At 43.0% G+C, this 19,349-nt stretch overlaps 1 protein-coding gene across 5 annotated transcripts in view; it reads left to right on the top strand.

Annotated features, from left to right (window-relative positions):
- Positions 1–16,900: 16,900 nt before the first annotated feature.
- Positions 16,901–19,349, top strand: part of MYO1B (myosin IB) — a 186,170-nt gene continuing 183,721 nt past the window's right edge. The window contains exon 1 of one of the 5 annotated variants that reach the window (XM_032292595.1): positions 16,901–16,966. The gene's annotated coding sequence lies outside the window, so the exon portion shown is untranslated. Of the gene's footprint in view, positions 16,967–17,103; positions 17,339–17,972; positions 18,051–19,349 lie in introns of those variants that run through there. The other 4 variants (XM_032292594.1, XM_032292606.1, XM_032292593.1 and 1 more) reach the window with 4 other exon arrangements.

Here is a 19,349-nt window from a genome sequence, read left to right as displayed (position 1 = left end):
ATCCAGCCATATCAACCTCCTAAAGTGCTGGAATTACACTGCACCTGGCCATATTCTCCTTTTAATTGCATACTCCTCTTGTTTTTTTAAATTCCAGTGTTCTGTGATATAGTAGTTACCTAATGCTACAATAAAATTATCCCAGCTCAAAACAACAAGTTTATATAATTTCTGTGGGTTTAAGCCAGTCAAGGTGTAGCTTGTCTGGATGGTTCTGTCTCAGGGTCTCTCATGAACCTGCATTTGAGCCCTGGACTAGGGGCGCAGTCATTTAAACATTTGTCTGAATGCTTCTGAGATGGCTCACTTAACATGGCTGCTGGCAGGAGGCCTCAATTCCCTACCACATGAAGGTCTCCAAGGGCTGCTTTAGTGTCCTCACAACATAGCGTCTAGTTTTTCCCAGAACAAGTGATCCAAAGAGCCAGCAGCCACGATGTGTTTTATTACCAATCATGAAGACACACACACACCTCACCACTTCTGCCGTATTTTAGGATTGAGTCATTAGGCTAGCCCACACTTAAGTGGTGAGTGGGAATTAGGTTCTACCTTTTGGAGGAAGAACTGTTGAAGAATTTGTGGACACATTTTAAAACTTCCACATATAGTACTCATCTAGGATGTCAGGAAATGTGGTGTAGTCAAGACTGGGTCCAAGAATTATGAGACCCAGAGCAAAATAAAAATACAGAACCCCTCTTTAAGAATTTCCGGGCAGTGATAACAGAGCATTAATCCAAGTGTGGGTCCTTTTAGGCATTGGACCCTGTACTATGGTCCAGGTCCTACCCAATGAAGCCAGATGTAGCTATAGTGGTTAAGAGCATGAGCTTTGAAATTACGAGTTTGAATCCCAGCACACAAATTTGAGTCCCACTGCATACAAATTATGTAACTCTTGGGAAAATTAATCTACCTGAAACTCAACTTCCATTCCTCGAAAAGGGGTATAATTAATTTACCTTTCACTTCGGACTCTTATGAGCATTAAATGAAGTCAGTATTGTGTCTGGCTTATTACTGTAGGCATTTGATAACTTGTTGATATTACAATGATTACCTTTAAGGAGCTTTAGTGGTAGAGAAGAAAAAAATGACTGAACTGATAAATCGGATTGGTGATTTAGCTGATTATCATAAACTCCTTAAAGTGGGAATAGCATCTTATGCTCTCTGCAGTACCAACATCTCTTTGACTTAGTGTGGATTCATGCATTCATGACTTTGAAAAATGTGGCCTGTAAGCTACAAAAAGAATGGCTAAGAAAACATATTTCAGAAATGGCATGTTTTCAGCATTCTAAAAGGTAGGAACAAAGCGACTGCTTTAAGGAAGTCCACATAAGAAGATCAATATTTCATGGGCTGTTGTAATACTAGGCATTTATCAGCACATTAGATATGGTTGCCATGAACTACTTTCTATTAATAACTTGGTTAATGAGACTGAATATTAAACAGGAAATTTCTCATAGCAATATTCTCCTTGGGTGACTCAAACAACAAAACCAAAAACCATTCCTGAATAAGGTCTTTATAGTGGCAAAACGATTTTATGAAGCACTTTATAGCTTCAGACAAGCCTCTGCTTCCTTTCTTATGCAGTTGAGCACGGCTCAGTAAAAGCCAACAACAATCCTCTGGCCTTTGCACAAACCCCTCAGCCATAGCTCAGGTGTGCCAGGGTAGGCGCTGTAGCAATCCCACTTTGAAGGTTCTATTTCAAACCAGATAACTGACCTTTTAAAAGTTGACTGTTTTCATAAGGACTTTCTTCTATTAAGCTCTTAACCAAAGCATATTGCTGAGCCAAGACATCTTTGCTCATCTGACAAAATCCTATGTGCCAGCCCATGAAGTGGAGTCCACGGAATCCACGAAGTGTAGTACTGGGCTTTGAATTACTACGGACCTGCTGGGAGAGTGAATGCAGATTCCAGAGGTGCTGCACCTGCCTCTTCCGAAAAAAATGGTCTCATCAAAGACTTGAGTAAGGAAAGTAGGCAGAGGTGCTGATTATTTATCTGGATGAGCAGCCAAACAGGAAAGGTTAAGGAAACTAGCAAGAGTTGGGTTCTTTTCACAAACACATTAACATCAAAAAAATAAACAAGCCAAGTATAAGTGTGATTACACATTTTGTTTCTTCTTAACTCTAGGCGGCGTTGTGTTCTTAGCAATAGTCTTCTTTTTCTCAAAGAACTTTATTTATTCCCCAATCCAAAATTAGTTCCTTAATTTGAAACAGCCATAAACAAACATTACTAAAGAAATCCCTTGGGCTCTTTTCTCCCACACCCTATCCCCCCACACACATTTTTTCTGCTGCTTTGTTTGTTCTCAGTTCTTTTTCCCTTTGTGCCGAACAGAAGGGCCTGCAGTGGTTTGGGTTTCTGAAATCTCTTCATAAGTTTCTTGAAAGATATTTAAATTCCATTTTGACAGGAAAAAATTAAATTCACATTAATTTCCATCAATTATGAATTCAATCTAAACAAACTTCAGTAACATCAAAGTATAGATTTTAGTTCTCTACTGGTTTCGAAGGTTGCTCACAGCTCTCTAATTCCTTTATTGGCCTACTCTAGCCTACAGCTGTTTGGGGAGTATGAATGGAGCCTCTAGTCAGAGCAGCTGTTCCAGTAGCCTTGGAGAGAAATTCCCTTGCCCCTCTTCCTCCGCTACTCCTCTCTTCATTTTCTTCTTGATTTCCAATCCTTGCCAACCCCCTTTCCTCCCTGCCTTTCTGCATTCCGCCTCCGTTTTCCACTCCATATCAACAAAGAATCCCATAGCCATTTAGCTTTCCTCTTCAAACTATCCCAACATGGTCTTCATAAAAGGGAATGTGCTGGTCATGTCCCCGCTTGCGCTGGCCTTTCCCCTGCTCTGCTCTCTATCACAGGGGACTGCATTTTCCAGCTCCCTTGCCCTCTGGCTTACGCATAGACTGAGCCAAAGGGAGGAATAAACAGAAGAGTGGAGAGTGGGAAAAGGGAGGAAGCCAGGGAATTTCACCTCCTCTCTGTCTGTTTTGATGGTGTCTGTGGCCATGGCTGCTTCTTCTCTATGATTTTAGCTGCTGGCAAACAGCCCCTCCCTCGTTGTCTCAGCATCTGCCAGGAACGCCCCCCACTGTGCTTCTGACTTCTCCTAACATCCAGGCTCTAGTAACATCCCTGGGTTCTGGTTCTTCCATCACAGGTATAACAAGTTCCTGGCCAGGCATGGTGACTCACGCCTGTAATCCCAGCAATTTGAGAGGCTGAGGCGGGAGGATTGCTCGAGCCCAAGAGTTCAAGACCAGCCTATGCAATACAGTGAGACCCTGTCTCTACAAAAAACTAAAAAATTATCCAGGTGTGGTGATGCACATCTGTAGTCCCAGCTACTTGGAAGGTTGAGGGGGGAGGATTGCTTGGGCCAAAGAGGTTGAGGCTGCAGTGGGCTGTGATTGTGCCATTGCACTCCAGCCTGGGCAACAGAGTAAGACCCTGTTTCAAAAACAAACCAAACCAAACAAACCCAAAACACCAAAAAACAAGCTCCTGTATTAAATTCCCCCTGTTTGAGACACCTACAGTGGTTTCTATTTTCTTAATTCGGCCCTGACCAAAATAGGGGGTTCAAGATTACAACAGCATCTCAGATAACATCAGGTAACAGTTCTCTAGAGCAGAATGTTGCAAGGCATTACCTTATTCTATGCTCCTTGGAGTTCTTTTTTCCTTTCTTTCTTTTTTTTTTTTTTTGAGACAGAGTCTTGCTTTGTCACCCAGGCTGGAGTGCAATGGCACAACCTAGGCTCACTGCAACCTCTGCCTCCCAGGTTCAACTGATTCTCCTGTCTCAGCCTCCTGAGGAGCTGGGATTACAGGCGCCTGCAACCACGGCTGGCTAATTTTTTTTATCTTTAGTAGAGACGGGATTTCACCATGTTACCCAGGCGGGGCTTGAACTTCTGATCTCATGATCCACCCACCTCGGCCTCCCAAAGTGCTGGGATTACAGGATTGAGCCACTGCACCCAGCCCGGAGTTCTTATACACATGATAAGCCACAGAAACAAACAGCTATTAAAATTCAATGCCCAAGGTAAGTTTGGGGTGAAGTGAGGTGGGAAAAATTAAGGAAGCAGATGGAGCATAATTTCCTGCATGTACCTGGGGCATCCTTTTGTTTCCACTCTCCCAAACATGGAGCAGAGAATTTTCTGACTTTGCCTTGCTGCTGTGGTTTTTACAGCAAGATGTTGCATGAGATTTACAAGTCATTTTCCCTTTCACTCCCATCTGAGTGGGTATGTCCTGCCTGCCTCACACCACTGCCTCAGTACTCCAGTAATGTGTTTTTCATCATCACGTCTAGTAATTTTGAATCTTACCTGATATCAACATCTCCTGGCTTATAAATGTGGGAAATATTTGCTATGGAGAAGGGATTTGTAGCACTTTGTGAGTCAAAGGCCTTTTGGAAGAATCTAAGGGATGGGCAAAATCCTTTCTGCAGAGAAAAATGCACACACACCATGATTGCAAGTGAGCCTGTGTACATCTATGTGTGTGTATGTGGTACATACACACACAACCACACACACTTTGGCATAAAGCTCAGCAGGCTTGTCAATCCCAGATTCAGAACCCTACCCCTGCCATGTATGGTCCTTGGCCATATACTATTCTTCTATCCTCCATTCAGAATGCCCTGGGCGGTGCCTATGTATGTAACTATAGTTTTATAAATAACTTAATTTCTTCCAATTTACCTCCTTTTAAGTGATGAATTAAATTCCAAAACATGAAATCTGTCAGACCCTATTTTTGTGTCAGATACTTTGGACTCACCCTAAGGAAGATGGTTCCATGTTTTACTTGTGTAAAAAGATGTCTCTATAGTGATATTAAAGGATTCTGCATGTGAAACTGTAATTTCCTCCTGTTGTTTTGAAATATGCCTCTTTCTTATTGGCACCACATGAGATAAAGTTCTGTGACTAGGGCAGAGATTTATGAAGTATTATTGTTGAATATATGTGTATGTTGCTTTCCTGTGGTAAAAGACCCATAACCCAAGACTTCCATTTTGGGATTGATTTGGGGCCTAGTGTAACATGTACGCTGTAATAAGTCACAGCAGATGCTGTCTATTTACTTGCTGCTGTCCCATGTGGGTTCCAGGGTAGATAATTTTGCTTATTCTTTTGGCCTTTGCTATGGTTTGTCAAAAACTGGACTCATGTTCATAACTCTGAGAAGTGCTCAGCTGTGAAATAAGTACTGAAAAGATGAAATACAATTGATCCTGAGCCATTGTGATTGTTCAATCCCATGAAAGCAAGAAATAAGTATTTAAAGTAACCCAATAAATCTTCTCTTTGAGCTTAAACATCTAGAAATTTAGAATACTTATAGATTGACTTATACAGGAAGATTAGGAAAAACATATGTATTGGCTCTGAAGTAGAGATTGGAGCTATTATGAAACATTGATGAGAAGTTGAGTGGGGTCAGCCTAGTGTATCTGTTTCTGCAGAAGTGGGAATTCTTTAGCATCAAGGTTTGAGAGGGTATACCAGAAGTACAGGAGATGTCAGTTCAATCACTGTCTAGAAATGAAAAATCCACTTTATTTGAATCATTGTAGCTATTTGTTATATTTTAGCTTTTTAGAACTATTACACAAAAATTATTGGGGTTTGCTATAAAAAGATGCAGTAATCTTTCAAAGTGAGTGATACAGCTGTAAAGAAGCTATGAAAGCAGATGCTGGGAACGCTTGTTATTCATTCATTCATGCACGTATGCACACATCCATGCATGCAACAAGCATTATTGAGTGCTTACTATATTCCAGGACTTATGTTAAACACAGCAATAGGAAAATAAATAGACATGATTCTGCTCTCAAGTTTGTCTCAGTGTAGTGAAAGAGACTGATAATTGAATAGGTAGTTTGATAATAGTGTGACATACTCCATGATAGAGGCAACAGAATTTTATCAGAGCACTGAATAAGTGCTCTTTTCTTGTTTGGGGGATCAGGAGACCTTTTCAGAGGAGGCAATGTTTTCTATCTCTATTAAAAATGCCAAAAAAAAAAAAAAACTGGGCATGGTGGTGCACACCTGTAATGCCAGCTACTTGGGAAGTAGAGGTTGCAGTGAGCTGAGATCACACCACTGCATTCCATCCTGGGTGACAGAGCAAGATGACTCTGTCAAAAGATGTGTGTGTGTGTGTGTGTGTGTGTGTGTGAGAGAGAGAGAGAGAGAGAGAGGGAGAGAGTGTGTTGGCCAGGGGAAAGTGGCGGCGGGAGAGGCATCCCAGGCAGCAGAGACAGAATATGCAAAGGCACAGGCATAGAGTCCTGGAATGAACTGATGCAAAAGCCCTGATGGGGGAGTGGTAGGAGAGATGAGCTGGAAAGGGAGCACAGATCACAGGTGTGCCAGGCCAGTAATAGAAGATCCTGATGTCACAGCCTTCAGGATAGGAGGACAAGGGCAATGACTATAGAGAAAAGAACATGGATCTGTGAGGCAGGTAGGAGGTAGAATAACTCTGGAACTCCCAGAAAGATGGATTTAGATTACAGAAGGGGAGTGTTTGGTAGAAGAATGTTTGCTTCCCACTTGAATGAGTGGAATGATGGTGGTGCCATTCACCATGATTAGGAATAAAGGACAAGAAGTATGGTTGCAATTGGGTGGAGATGGTTTCTCTTCTCATGTGTGTCTGAGGTATCTGTGAGTTTCTGTTCTGAACATGCTGAGTTTGAAGTAGATGTTCAGTAGACACTTGAATACATGGAATATGAACTTAAGAGATACCAACTTAGAAGTCCTTGGAATTTAAGCCTTGGTTGTGGGTGAAATAGAGAAAACAGAACATGAAGGAGCGCTAACATTTAAGGGGGACAGGCAGAGACAAATAAATGTTAGATAATTCATAGCAAGAATGGTAAGAGGAAAATAAGAAATGGGGGACAAACAGAAGCCAACGAAGCAGAGAGGCTCAAGAAGGCAGTAGGGGCCAGGCGTGGTGGCTCATGCCTGTAATCCCAGCACTTTGGGAAGCTGAGGCAGGCAGATCATGAGCTCAGGAGTTCAAGACCAGCCTGACCAACATGATGAAACCCTGTTGCTACTAAAAATACAAAAATTAACCAGGCATGGTGCCATGTGCCTATAATCCCTGCTACTCAGGAGGCTGAGGCAGGAGAATTGCTTGAACCTGGGAGGTGGAAGTTGCAGTGAGCTGAGACTGTGCCACTGCACTCCAGCCTGGGCAACAGAGTAAGACTCAATCTCAAAAAAAAAAAAAAAAAAGAAGGCAGTAGGGTGCCACATGTCAGAAGAGTCAAATGCTATGAGGAACCAAAACTGCCTTTAAGATGTGGCAACTTCTGGGGTGCAATGGGAGGCTGAGGTGGGAGGATCACTTGAGCCTAGGAGTTCGAGACCAGCCTGGGCAACATAGTGAAACCTCTTCTCTACAAAAAATTTTTTTAAAAAATTAGCCAGGTATGGTGGCGTGCCCTGTGGTCCCAGCTACCCAGGAAGCTGAGGAAAGGGGATAGCTTGATTTCGGGATTGTACCACTGCACTCCAGCCTGGGTGACAGAGTGACACCTCATCTCAAGAAAAAAAAAAAAAAAGAAAAAGAAAGGAAGGAAGGAAGGAAGGAAGGAAGGAAGGAAGGAAGGAAGGAAGGAAGGAAGGGGGAAAGAAAGAAAGAGATGTGGCAACTGACAGATCACTGCCAACCTTGGCAAGATTAGTTTTGACATGGTCATAAGAGCAAAGGACTGGAGCATGAAAGGGAAGTGAGAAAGTAGACAGAAACCATATACCAAACTTTTAGAAAGTTGACTGGTGGGTACAGATGTTAAGATCCAGGCTTCTTTTTCAATAAACATAAAAATTTCACTTTGTTACCTCTAAATTATGATCAGATAGAGTCTCTTTCTCCTGGAAAATCACAGCTCAAATTTCTGGATACTTCCACCTACCCAACTGATTTCTTAAAACTTTACTTATTTATATTATAAAAGCAATCTTTTTTCAAAAATATATTTATAGTATAGTATACCATAAAACATCATCCACTACTTAAGACTTTGATATGCCCACCACACATTGAGGTTACTAATGAAGACAGAGTTCACCTAAACATTTCAGGGACAGGGGTTGGAGGGGTATAATCTTTAGTTCCAGAAGTTATTTCAAAAGTAAGAAATTATGGATAAACTATTGAATGGAAACCAGGTAGAACTACGTTGTTTGCAATAGCAACCAACTTAGGAAACAGCTGATTTGGAATTTGAAGATTTCATATGTATTAGTTTGGGCTGCTATAATGAAAACACAATAGGTGGGGAGACTTTAAAAAAGTTTATTTCTTATGGTTTTGGAGACTGGCAAGTCCAAAATCAAGTCATTGACAGATCTGGTATCCAGTGAGGGGTTGCTTCCTGGCTGGTAGGCAGTTGCCCTCTTGCTGTATCCCCACATGGCCGAGAGAGTGAATGTTGGTCTTTCTCTTCTTATAAGGAAGCTACTCCCGTAATGGGGGTTCAGCCTAATCATCTCCCAAAAGTCCTGCCTTCTAATACCGTCCCATTGGGGGTTAGTGTTTCAACATAAAATTTGGGAGGACATAAACATGCAGTCCATGATACCATATATAAGTCCTCACATATATGTAGTGGGCCAGCCTTTTTGAAGGCTCTAACAGATACATGTACCACCCCCTCCCCCATCTCTATCAGCCCTACCTAAAATCTTGACTTTATTCTCTCTTTTGCATTAAGGCAAGCCCATCAAACTGGCCCAGGGATCTTGGATGCATTGCCCTTGGCAGATTATGTTTCTTCTTTGAAATTCTCCTTTGAAATGGACCTCATTGCCAACCACCACACCCGCAGTGTGGAGCCTTCGCCCATATTCCTACCCATGCTGCCCACTCTGCCTACTACCTTGGACACATGATTTCATGATATGGAAAGAAGAATCTCTTCTGAAAAACAGTGCAATAACGAAATCCAAGGACCCTGCACTCAAAGCAAATGTCCTCCATGGGTGATTCGTCTAAACTGTCACTCAGCATGAGTTGGTTGTTAGATTTGCCAGTCTCTAACCCGTCCTAATGGGAAAGATCACAAAGTACTGAAATGTTCCGATGGAAGGGTGTTAGAACAACCACTCAAACAACATTTATTTATTTATGTTTTCAGTTGAACCAATTCAGAAAAACAACAAAAATTTACAGGCCACATATTTTGTCCAAGATGAAAATAGCTTTATTATTTTTTCTTGATTGTAAAAAAATGCACATTTATTAATACAAAACTTGAAAGTTATTTGTATGAAAAGAAGTAATAAAGCTTGAAATCCAAAAGTTCATAGTGGGCCACAGTTTAAAAGGCAATTCAAGTAGTTTCTTTAATATTTTACTTGACTGGCTAGAAAAATGTTGATGAGTGACTTTTGGTCACTAAATTTTTGAATATTTGAAAGTTGATATTTAAATGTTTGTAAAAGAGGAACATAAAAGCCTTTTTCTAATCTTTTACTCAGAATTGAAATCCTGGATTGTGCTGTAGTCCTTGAGCCCCAGGTTGCACATTATTGATCTAAAAACACTTGGAACAACACAAGAAGGGTGAAGAGGGCTGAAAAGGCCTGGGGGAGCCCCGAAGCAGCATCAGGGCCCTCATTGCCTTGGGACTGGAGGGACGTTACAAAGGAAAAGGGAATATATCCAAGGTGACAAAGACCTGAAGCTAGACCCTACCTTCTAGGAGGCCACAGACCCTGACTATCATGTCTACCATCCTGTTGTAGTGACAGGGCTAGCACCAGACTAAGTAGATACTCAGAAAATACTTCTTGATGTAGGACAAATTTCATCTATTTTACTCTTTGGCCCTGAGGTAGTGGTACCTGATCACAAGTCACCAGAATGGAAGGAGTCCTCAGGGTTGAGACAGTTCTATGTCTGATAATGTAGAGCAATTACAACACCCATCAAAGTTACCCAGTGGGACCAGAAGTATATGGGTACCAAGAAGCTTATGTGCCAAAAATAGAGATTCTTTTTCCCCTGCCCAGGCTAAACCTTCAGGGTAATAGTTGCTTTTGGCTGATAAAGATTTATAAAGAAAACTATAAAATTATAACACATGATTTACAATTTAATGAAACTATGGGCTTGTAGAAACATGCAAGTCTTTGAAGGAACCCCTCAGAGAGCAGATAAGAGTCTTGAGGAGACTAGAAATGAAGGACTTTTTGAAGCAATTTATAGACCCAATGCACCTGAAGGGAAAATGTTTGGGGCCCGTGAGCTGTATCAAGATTATCTCAGGTCCAGACTCAAGGTTTATGGGAACTTTGTAGAGCTCCCAGTCACTGAGAGGGAGGTTGGGGTGGGTGAGGTTGGGGCCTGGCAAGAGGGCCCCTGAGAGTGTAAGACAAGCTTCTGCTCCCTGCTGTTATTCATATTGGCGTGAATGGATTTCAGGAAAAATACCCACTATGTAGCATGTGTCTAACGGGAAAGATTATGCAGGCATCTTTTTAGTAAAGCCCATGCTTGTCTTGGGGAGTTGAGTTGCTTGTCAACACTCTGACCTCCACGGTCTGAGTCTTCCTCTGCATGAGGGGGGCTGTGCTTTGGTGCTTCTCTCTATAAACATTTTCCAACTTTATTCAAAGCTTAAGAAGATTATTCCTGTGAATCCATCAGCAAGAACTGCTTTTGTCCTACCTTGTGCTCTGAAAAGTCTTTAATGAGATCCATCTGAAATTCTTGGCTGAGATTATAGACTAACTTGATTTACCTAAAATAATAATAACTCATGAAATGAGTTCATCAATTTAACACTACTGAGTACTTTCTATGTTCCTAGGCTCTGAAGACACAACAGTGAACCAAACTCCACCCTCAAGGAGTTTCTCATCTTGTATAGATGTCAAGATTGAGAATGTGCACTGAAATAATGAGCAACTAACCTTTTGTTTATATTTCTAATTTAAATTTTGGTTTATTCTGTCAGTGGTCCCTAAACCTAAGGTTATGCCATTTGGGTTGTTAACACATTGGGATGTTTTTGAGTTACACACAATTATCATTCTCTATCAGCATTTTCATATGCTAACACCTGTGATGAATGTATGTGCCAGATCAAATATGTGGATTTAGTTTTAGGGAATAAAGCAGAAACAGAATATTACATCGTATGTTTGCTAAGTTACTTTTCATTTGGTATAGGCAGCCAGTATTTTTTTTCTTTGCCATAATATTTGCTTTTCCTTGCAGTACTCTTAGGGTCTCCCCAGCAATGAGATGACAGCTCCCCAGTTATCATTAGAAAAATGAACATGATTTTTTAAAAAGATTGGGGAAAAGTCTAGCCATTTTTCAGATTGATTTATTGTTTCACAGCTAGGTTTTACCATAACGGCACTAACATGCTGCAGCATGAGAAGAAATAAAAGAGACAATTATTTTACTAGTTGAAATGACAGAATGCTAAATTATAAAACGCCAGGGGAAAAAATTTAGGCAATTTAAATTTCCTGGCAATGGGTCTATAATTTATTTGAGGCTCCGAGTACTCTGAGCTGTAGCGAAATGCATTTTATGGAGAAAAAAAATCAGTTTTTTTCACTGCCTGATTTTAGTGTTCAAATTACATTTTTTTAATATATAAAGAACTGTTTTTGATTTTCAAATAGTCTAGTACAGTACCTACAAGAGACCCTATTTGTGAGCTTTTCAAATCCTCTTTTTATCCTCAAATAGCTTTAGTAAATTTTCTCCCTGCCTGGGATAAGTTCCATCAGACTTTTTACCTTCAAATATTCTTGATGTCATTTATTGCTGAGTCTTGGAGGCTGACAATGCTATAGAAACATTTTTTGTAATAATCTGCATTTCAAATAATACTTTAAAGATGAAGCACATATTTTTAAAGCACTCTTTAAATGTATTAAAAACTATTTTCTTTTGTATGAAGCTATTTAAGAAATAGCGAACTCGGTGCTTACTGCATTTGGAGCACTATCCTAAATGAAGAGACATATGCTAAAGAAATAATACAGTACACTTGACCTTTGAACAACTTGAGGGTTAGGGACAATGGCCCTCCATGCAGTCAAAAATTCATGTATAACTTTTGGCTCCCCAAAACTTAACTACTAATAGCCTACTGTTGACATATTAGCCTTATTGATAACATAAAGTCTATTAACACATATTTTATATTGTATCAGATATTGTATTCTTACAAAAAAGTAAGCTAGAGAAAAAGGAAATGTTAAGAAAATCATAAGATAGAGAAATTATATTTGCTACTCATTAAGTGGAAATGGATCATCATGAAAGTCTCAATCCTCGTCCTCTTCACATTGAGTAGGCTGAAGAGGAGGAGGAAAAGGAGGAGAGGGTCTTGCTGTCTCAGGGGTGGCAGAAGTGGAAGAGCTGCAGGAGATGGAAGGGAGGTAGGAGAGGCAGCCACACTTGGTGTAAGTTGCCTGCCTCAGTTTCATCATCTCTAAAATGGGATTATAATATAACCTACCTTGTTGGGCTGCTATGCAGCTTCAGTGAGTTAACACATATGTAGAGCATTTAGAATATTTTCTAGGACAGTCAGCTAAAACTGATCTTATTATCTCCATTCTGGTGTTTACAAACTGATTGACTAGTTTTATCTAGAGGCCTACTATCTAGTTGGAGAAGTCAAACATCTATAAGAGGAAAAGGAAAAAGATTTCATGACCTGGGGCAAATTAATAGGTACTGAGAGGATGTGGCATTCAGATGCTACCACAGTAAAGAAAGCAGAATCTAATTCAAGACGATGGTCAGGAACAGGCAAAAACCGAATTTAGTTTGAAAGGATAAGTAAAGGCTGGGAATGGTGGCTCACACCTGTGATCCTAGTGCTTTGGGAGGCCAGGAGTTCAAGGCCAGCCTGGGCAACAATAGTGAGACTCCCATCTTTATAAAAAATACAAAGAAATTAGTCGGGGGTGGTAGCATGCACATGTACCCCTAGCTGCTTGGGAGGCTGAGGAACTAGGATTGTGGGAGGATTATTTGAGTTCAGGAGTTCAAGGTGACAGTGAGCTATGATTGTGCCACTGCACTCCAGCGTGGGTGACAGAGCGAGATCCTGTCTTTATTTTTCAAAAAAAAAGGTAAGTAAAGTAGGTGAAGACTAAGTGTTTGGGTAGGTAGATGTGCAGAGAAAATACAGCAAAAACAAAGACTGAGAATATTTTATTTTATTTTTTGAGATGGAGTCTTGCTCTGTTGCCCAAGCTGGAGTGCAGTGGCATGATCTTGGCTCACTGCAGCCTCTGCCTCCCAGGTTTCAGCGAATCTCCTGCCTCAGCCTCCCGAGTAGCTGGGATTACAGGTGCACACCACCATGCCCAGCTAATTTTTGTATTTTCAGTAGAGATGGGGTTTCACCATGTTGGCCAGACTGGTCTCGAACTCCTGACCTTAGGTGATCTGCCTGCCTCGGCCTCCCAAAGTGCTGGGAGTATAGGCATGAGCCACCATACACAGCAAGGCTGAGAATTTTAAAGATAGAGAGTCTTTAACATATTCAACATGATGTAAAATACCTAAGGACAGACAGTATGGGCTTCTGGCCAAAACTGTAAACTTAGTTGAAGACAGGGCCAGTAAGAAAATCTAAAAGTATGACTTCCAGTCCACATTTATGTTTGCTACACCAAAATGAGGCAGAGGCAGGTCATATGGTTCTTTCGTCAGTCTTCTTCCCAATGTTGAACTCCTTTTAACTTTCTTTAAAGGGCGCAAGTAAAACCAACTAAGAAAAAATAAGTCTTACATGCTTAGAGGTAATTCTCTTACTGGGATACACAGGAATATGCTTTTCCTTCTATATTTTCAACAAGGATGGTAAGATTTCACTTAATTTAAATTGTTGCATGTTTTCATTGAGGCAAAGCACACTTCTTGTATTCTTCTACTGTACTCTTGTAATTTAATGATATATGTTTTTCACCCTAAATATCAGTAATAGTTTTCTACTTCTTCTTCTTTCTTTCTGTTTACTCCAGATAGACGGAGAAAGTAAAAAAGGTCTTTGTAGTTGATGGATTTGTTATCTTTTTTTTTTTTTTCCGAGATGGAGTCTCGCTCTGTGGCCCAGGCTGGAGTGAAGTGGTGTGATCTCAGCTCACTGCAACCTCCACCTCCTGGGTTCAAGTAATCCTTCTGCCTCAGCCTCCCAAGTAGCTGGAACTACAGGAGTGCACCACCATGCCTGGCTAATTTTTGTATTTTTAATAGAGATGAGGTTTTACCATATTGGCCAGGCTGGTCTTAAACTCCTGACCTTGGGATTCCCCTGCCTTGGTCTCCCAAAGTGCTGGGATTACAGGCATGAGCCACTGTGCCTGGCCTATTATCTATTTTAGACAATTGTGAGAACAACTTTAATCTGCTTTTATAATTTCAAAAGGTGCTGATTGATTGGTTTTTGAAAAGAATGGCCAGGAAGGTAAAAGTATTTTAAATGAAGACATACATGGTATGTCTTCAGAAGTCTGGTTTTCAGATTTATGAAAACTGGATAAACAGTATTTTTAAAAGAGAAGCATGATTTTTCTCTATAAATATTTTTGGCTGATAACTTGTTTCAGTTTCTCAGTGTTCATTAGGATAAGTTCTACAGTTTCTATTATTTTCTTTTTTGAACTTGCTAAAAACAGGGAGAAAGTCTCAATTGTCCCTGCTATGCTAGGTCTTTCTAGAGGTAGAGTTGTTCTGACATAACTGTGTCCTATCCCTTTCTTGAGTCAGGAGTTTCAAAACTTTTCTTCTAGCAGCTATCTCTTTGAATAGACCTACTCAGCACATAGTTGTCTCGAACCTACTTTTTCTAAAACCTGGCCACCTTCTAAGATCAAAAGTTTATAGAAATCTCCCACTCTTCAATTTGTTTACATCTTATATTCATGAACCCATCATCTGCATTTCTGCTATATTTGAAAAGCTGAACTAGACAGTAGAGGTCAGAGGTTCCGTGAACTGCCAAACTGCCATAACCAGTCACTTTGGAACCTAAAATCAGGCAAGCAAAATGGAGAAATGAGTCTAACACATGTCACCAGGTAGCAGGTTCATATGTTGTCTGTTGTAAAGGCTGGGGTCTCCAGGGTTAACATTATGATAGGTTATCAAGGTCTGAGGTAGTATGTTTGATAGTCTGTGGTGAAGACTGTAGAGTCAGGCTGTCTAGGTTCAAATTCCAGCTCTGTCGCTGTTCCAGATGTATACTGCTATCTAACAACCATCCTGATGACAATCTTGTATAATTATTGTTATCACTCACGTTTCTGGGGCAGCGTGGTCAGTCAGTGACTGTGGCAGGAGTCCTTTCAAAAGCTCACCAACTCACATGCCTGGCAAGTTGTACTGGGAGTAGACTGGGTCCTCAGCTGGCACCATCAGCCCAAACACCCTCACATGGCCTTCCCTGTGGCTTGAGCTTCCTCACAATATGGCAGCTCGGTTCCAAGGGGAGTGTCCCAAGGAAGAGCCAGATGAAAACTTTGTCTCTTTTTATAACCTATGTTCAGATGTCACATAGCATCACATCCGCTATCTTCTATTTGTTACAATCAAGTCCCTAAGTCCAGCCCATATTGAAAAGGAGGGCAATTAATGTCCATTCTCTAATGGTAGTCTTCAAACCAACATAGCCATGTATTTGCTGAAGACCTCTCTGTCCTTGGCTTTGCTGGTCTATAAAACAAGGATAATGAGAGAAGCTTACCTCGCAGGTTTTTGTGAGGATTAAACAAAGAACGGTCCTTGGTACCCAATTTATGTGTTAGCTTTGGCCATTATCACACTACCTGTACATCTGAAGTGAAGCCGATGGTGACATCAAGGTTGGAATGATGGGATAGTTCCCAGCAGATACAGTCTGTGAAGGTCCCACCTTTCCAGACTCTACTAGTGGCATCTGACGAATCCCAGCGCCTGTGGGAACAGTTACTGTATATGGTGCGAATTCTTTGGTTCACCTCATTTTAGTGACAGTTTCCAGATATAGGTCAGTCCATTTAAACCTGGCCCATTTATGGCAATTTGTTTCATTACAGGATAAAGTAGTTAGAACCATGAGTAATAATTACTGTGTCTACAGTGCTTTTAATGCCTCAGCCAAGTAATCCTCACCTCACCCAGTGAGTAAGTTTGAATGCGAACCCTTCCCTTTGCGGGGATGAGGAAACCAGGACTTGGGTCAAGAGGATTGTTCTAAATTCTCTAATGAGGCAATCGGGCTGAGTGAGAAGGTGGGTGGGTGGGTGGGTGGGTGTCCTGATTCATCTATAGGTGCCCCTACATGCCTGTAGAATATACCCCATCATTGATCATTACTCAGCGCCAGTGAACATACTCTATTCAAGTACGTATCGGTATTTGAAATTGCTTTAAAATTACCTTTCATTTACCTATAACATAAAGAATTGGCCAGTGTCTATTTTCCACAATCTGAGATTAATGTAATAGATACTAAAAGCCTTGTAAACGAAGACACACCACATCACTCAGTGTAATTTTTTTCTTTTTCTGTGAAATTAACATTTTCTGATATTCTTGGCATCCAAACATTTTCATCTTGGGGAGGAGGAAAAATCGAGACTTACTCCCACTTTTTGCCGGAATGTGCCCCCAGGCTGGCTTCGAGTTGTCAAACGTTGTATTTCTCATTTTACGTCAGTGAACCTGGAAGCAAAAAAGACTGCGTTCCGTGGGGGCCGCGACGGTAGCCCCTCCTTCCCTCAAGCCTCGTCCCATCCAGGCTCGTCCCGGGTGCGGAAGGTCGGGCCGCAGACCCTCCAGGCGCGGAGGCCGCAGCGGCGCTCACCGGGGGGCGCTGTGAAGCCGGCACCGGGCGGCCGGAGGTGAGTCGGCTGGGAGGAGGCGGTGGCTCCCGGTCCGGCCCGCGCGCCGAGGGGCGAATCCCAGTCAGCGAGGTCGCTGCCCCCGCCCCTCGGCCGGCCCCTCCGCCAGCGGGAGAGAGGGGAGTGGCCGGGCTCCTCCTGCCGCCGCCTAGCACTCCGCTGCCGGGTGCGCACGGGAGTCCCAGCCGCGGCGCGTGGAGGCAGTGCAGGAGCTAGGGGCGCGCAGTCGGCCGGCAGCCGCGAGACAGCCTGAGCCGAGCAGCCGCGGCGGGAGCCCCGCAGCCCCGGGCTGGGCCCGCGTCCCGGAGCGCCGCCGGAGAGCGAGGACGACGTGGAGGCGGAGTGGCGCCCGGCGAGGTAGCGCCCGGCGAGGTAGCACGAGCGCTTTCCCTCTCGCCCCTGCCCTTCCCGCTGCGTCCGGCCGCGGCCCCCGAGGCGCTCGCCCCGCGCCTTTGTGCCCACGGTCCCTGGCCCCGTGGCACTTCGCGGGCGCGGGTCAGCGGGCTCTGCGGCTCTCTCGGGGGAGGCGGTGCTGCTGCGGGAACCGCGCACGCTGGAGGTCGCGGAGGGTGGTCGTGACTCTGCAGTGGCTTCGGGGGCGGCAGGAGGGAAGAAGGGCTTGTAAACTAAGTTGCTCTTGCTTTGCCCCATGCCTCTCGTACCTGTGGGCAGAGTCGAGTCTCGGCCCCTCGTGTTCACCCACAGCCCCTCTATCCCTCTGGCCCACAGCTGTTTCCTGGCCCCTGGAAAGACACGGTGTGGCTTCCTCTGGGCAGGAAAGCGGAGGGAGAACAATGGGGCGTCCTGGGGAGTGGGGTTCAGGTGCGGTGTGCCCAGGCGGCGGCGGGGGAGGAGGGGCCCGGGACGCCGTGGGCCTCCCTGCGCGTGCAGCTGCGCTCGCCTCCTTTGTTCCGCCGCAGCGGAGGGGGCTGCCCTGGGTCTCGTTTCCTGCCCGGGATGGGATTGATTCACGGTCCCAGAGAGGGAAGGGGAAGGGGGCGGGGCTGGAGCCCCGAAGTGTGCTGGGGCCGGGAAGAGGGTTGGGGAGAAGGTTGGGAGAGGGTGATGAGAGCGCGCTGGATAGGTAATTACAAACACACAACATTTTGTTCAAGGGCCTGTGGGTTTCTGGAGCTTATTTGTAGTGCTTTGTTCAGGCTGCGGCCCTGTGTTTATTGCTGCAACAAGTTGTGTGCTTCTTGAGTTTCTGGCGCTCCCAATGTTAGTTTGCTCAAAGCAAATCTTGTTAGTTACAGTGGAAGAAGCCTTTTTTTTTTTTTTTTTTTTTTTTTTTAGATTTGAAAAAAGTTTGCTATGAACTATGGTATTTGTGAGTATGTGTGTGCCTCTGGGTCTGTGTGTGTAGCTAGTGGATATTGGCTGGAATGAATAAGAGACGAATTTTATAGAATCAATTTTGACGTGAATTTTTTTTTCTAGTATGTTACAGTTTTTCCAGGACTGTTTGAGGCGAGAAACCACCAGAAAATTAGACATTGCTATAAATAAGTGAATCAGATTACGAAACACAATTGAAAAACCCTTTTACAGGCTGTCCCAGAAAACGCACCACACACACCAGCGTTGGGTTTTGAACTGAGGAGATCTGGCATTCAAGTGTTCTGTGCTTTCACTCTCTATGTGAGGATCATCTGAAATAAGAAAGAAAACACTCCATTATGGTGAATAGTTTTTTTTTTTTTTTTTTTTTTTTTTTTGAGATGATGGAATTAAATGTAGCATGTCAGACATTTGTTAAGCGACCCTTTCCTAGATTGGAATCGAGAATCCCAAAGGATTGGCTGACCTTCGGAGGGAGCTGTGGGGGATTGAATGATGTGTGTTTTCTGAATGGGGTATTCCAAGCAAAACCGTTTTGGGAGGAGGCTGACATTTCCAGGCATTCATGGTTTGTGCCTATGGGACACTGGTGGAAGGATTCCCAAAGTCGGACTGAAGATTAGAATCACTGTGGTGGTAATTTAGGAGACATTCTGTTGTAGTAGTCTGGCTGCAGACAGGGTGGGGAAGTGGCCCAGAGCTGCCTCTTTGACCAGCTGGGGGGTCCACCATTAAATCACCCCTTTGGCCATTTATTTTGAGGTGAACCAAGTTTGAAAGCCTTTTAACCTTACAAGGCGAATTAGGAGCTTGCTGTGGGGGAAAAAATGTCTCCTGCCCACTACGTGGTAATGGAAAAGGGCTGAATGAGCTACTGCTGAGGGTTTGCCTTTGTCGTTGGGGATGTGGTCAGATTTTCAGGCCAGGCTGAAAAGCACTGTGACTTGTCCTCAGGAGCCATTATGATGTGAAGTTGAAATGGGATGGTGTCCAACTGTCAAGCTGTTTGTCATTAGAACTAACATACTGCCTGGCAAAACGT

Source organism: Sapajus apella, unplaced genomic scaffold (assembly GCF_009761245.1).
Source record: "Sapajus apella isolate SASKATOON/1434 unplaced genomic scaffold, GSC_monkey_1.0 scaffold28, whole genome shotgun sequence".
Classification (NCBI taxonomy): domain Eukaryota; kingdom Metazoa; phylum Chordata; class Mammalia; order Primates; family Cebidae; genus Sapajus; species Sapajus apella.
Note: the sequence above shows the minus strand (reverse complement) of the source record. Positions and strands in the feature narration are given on the sequence as shown.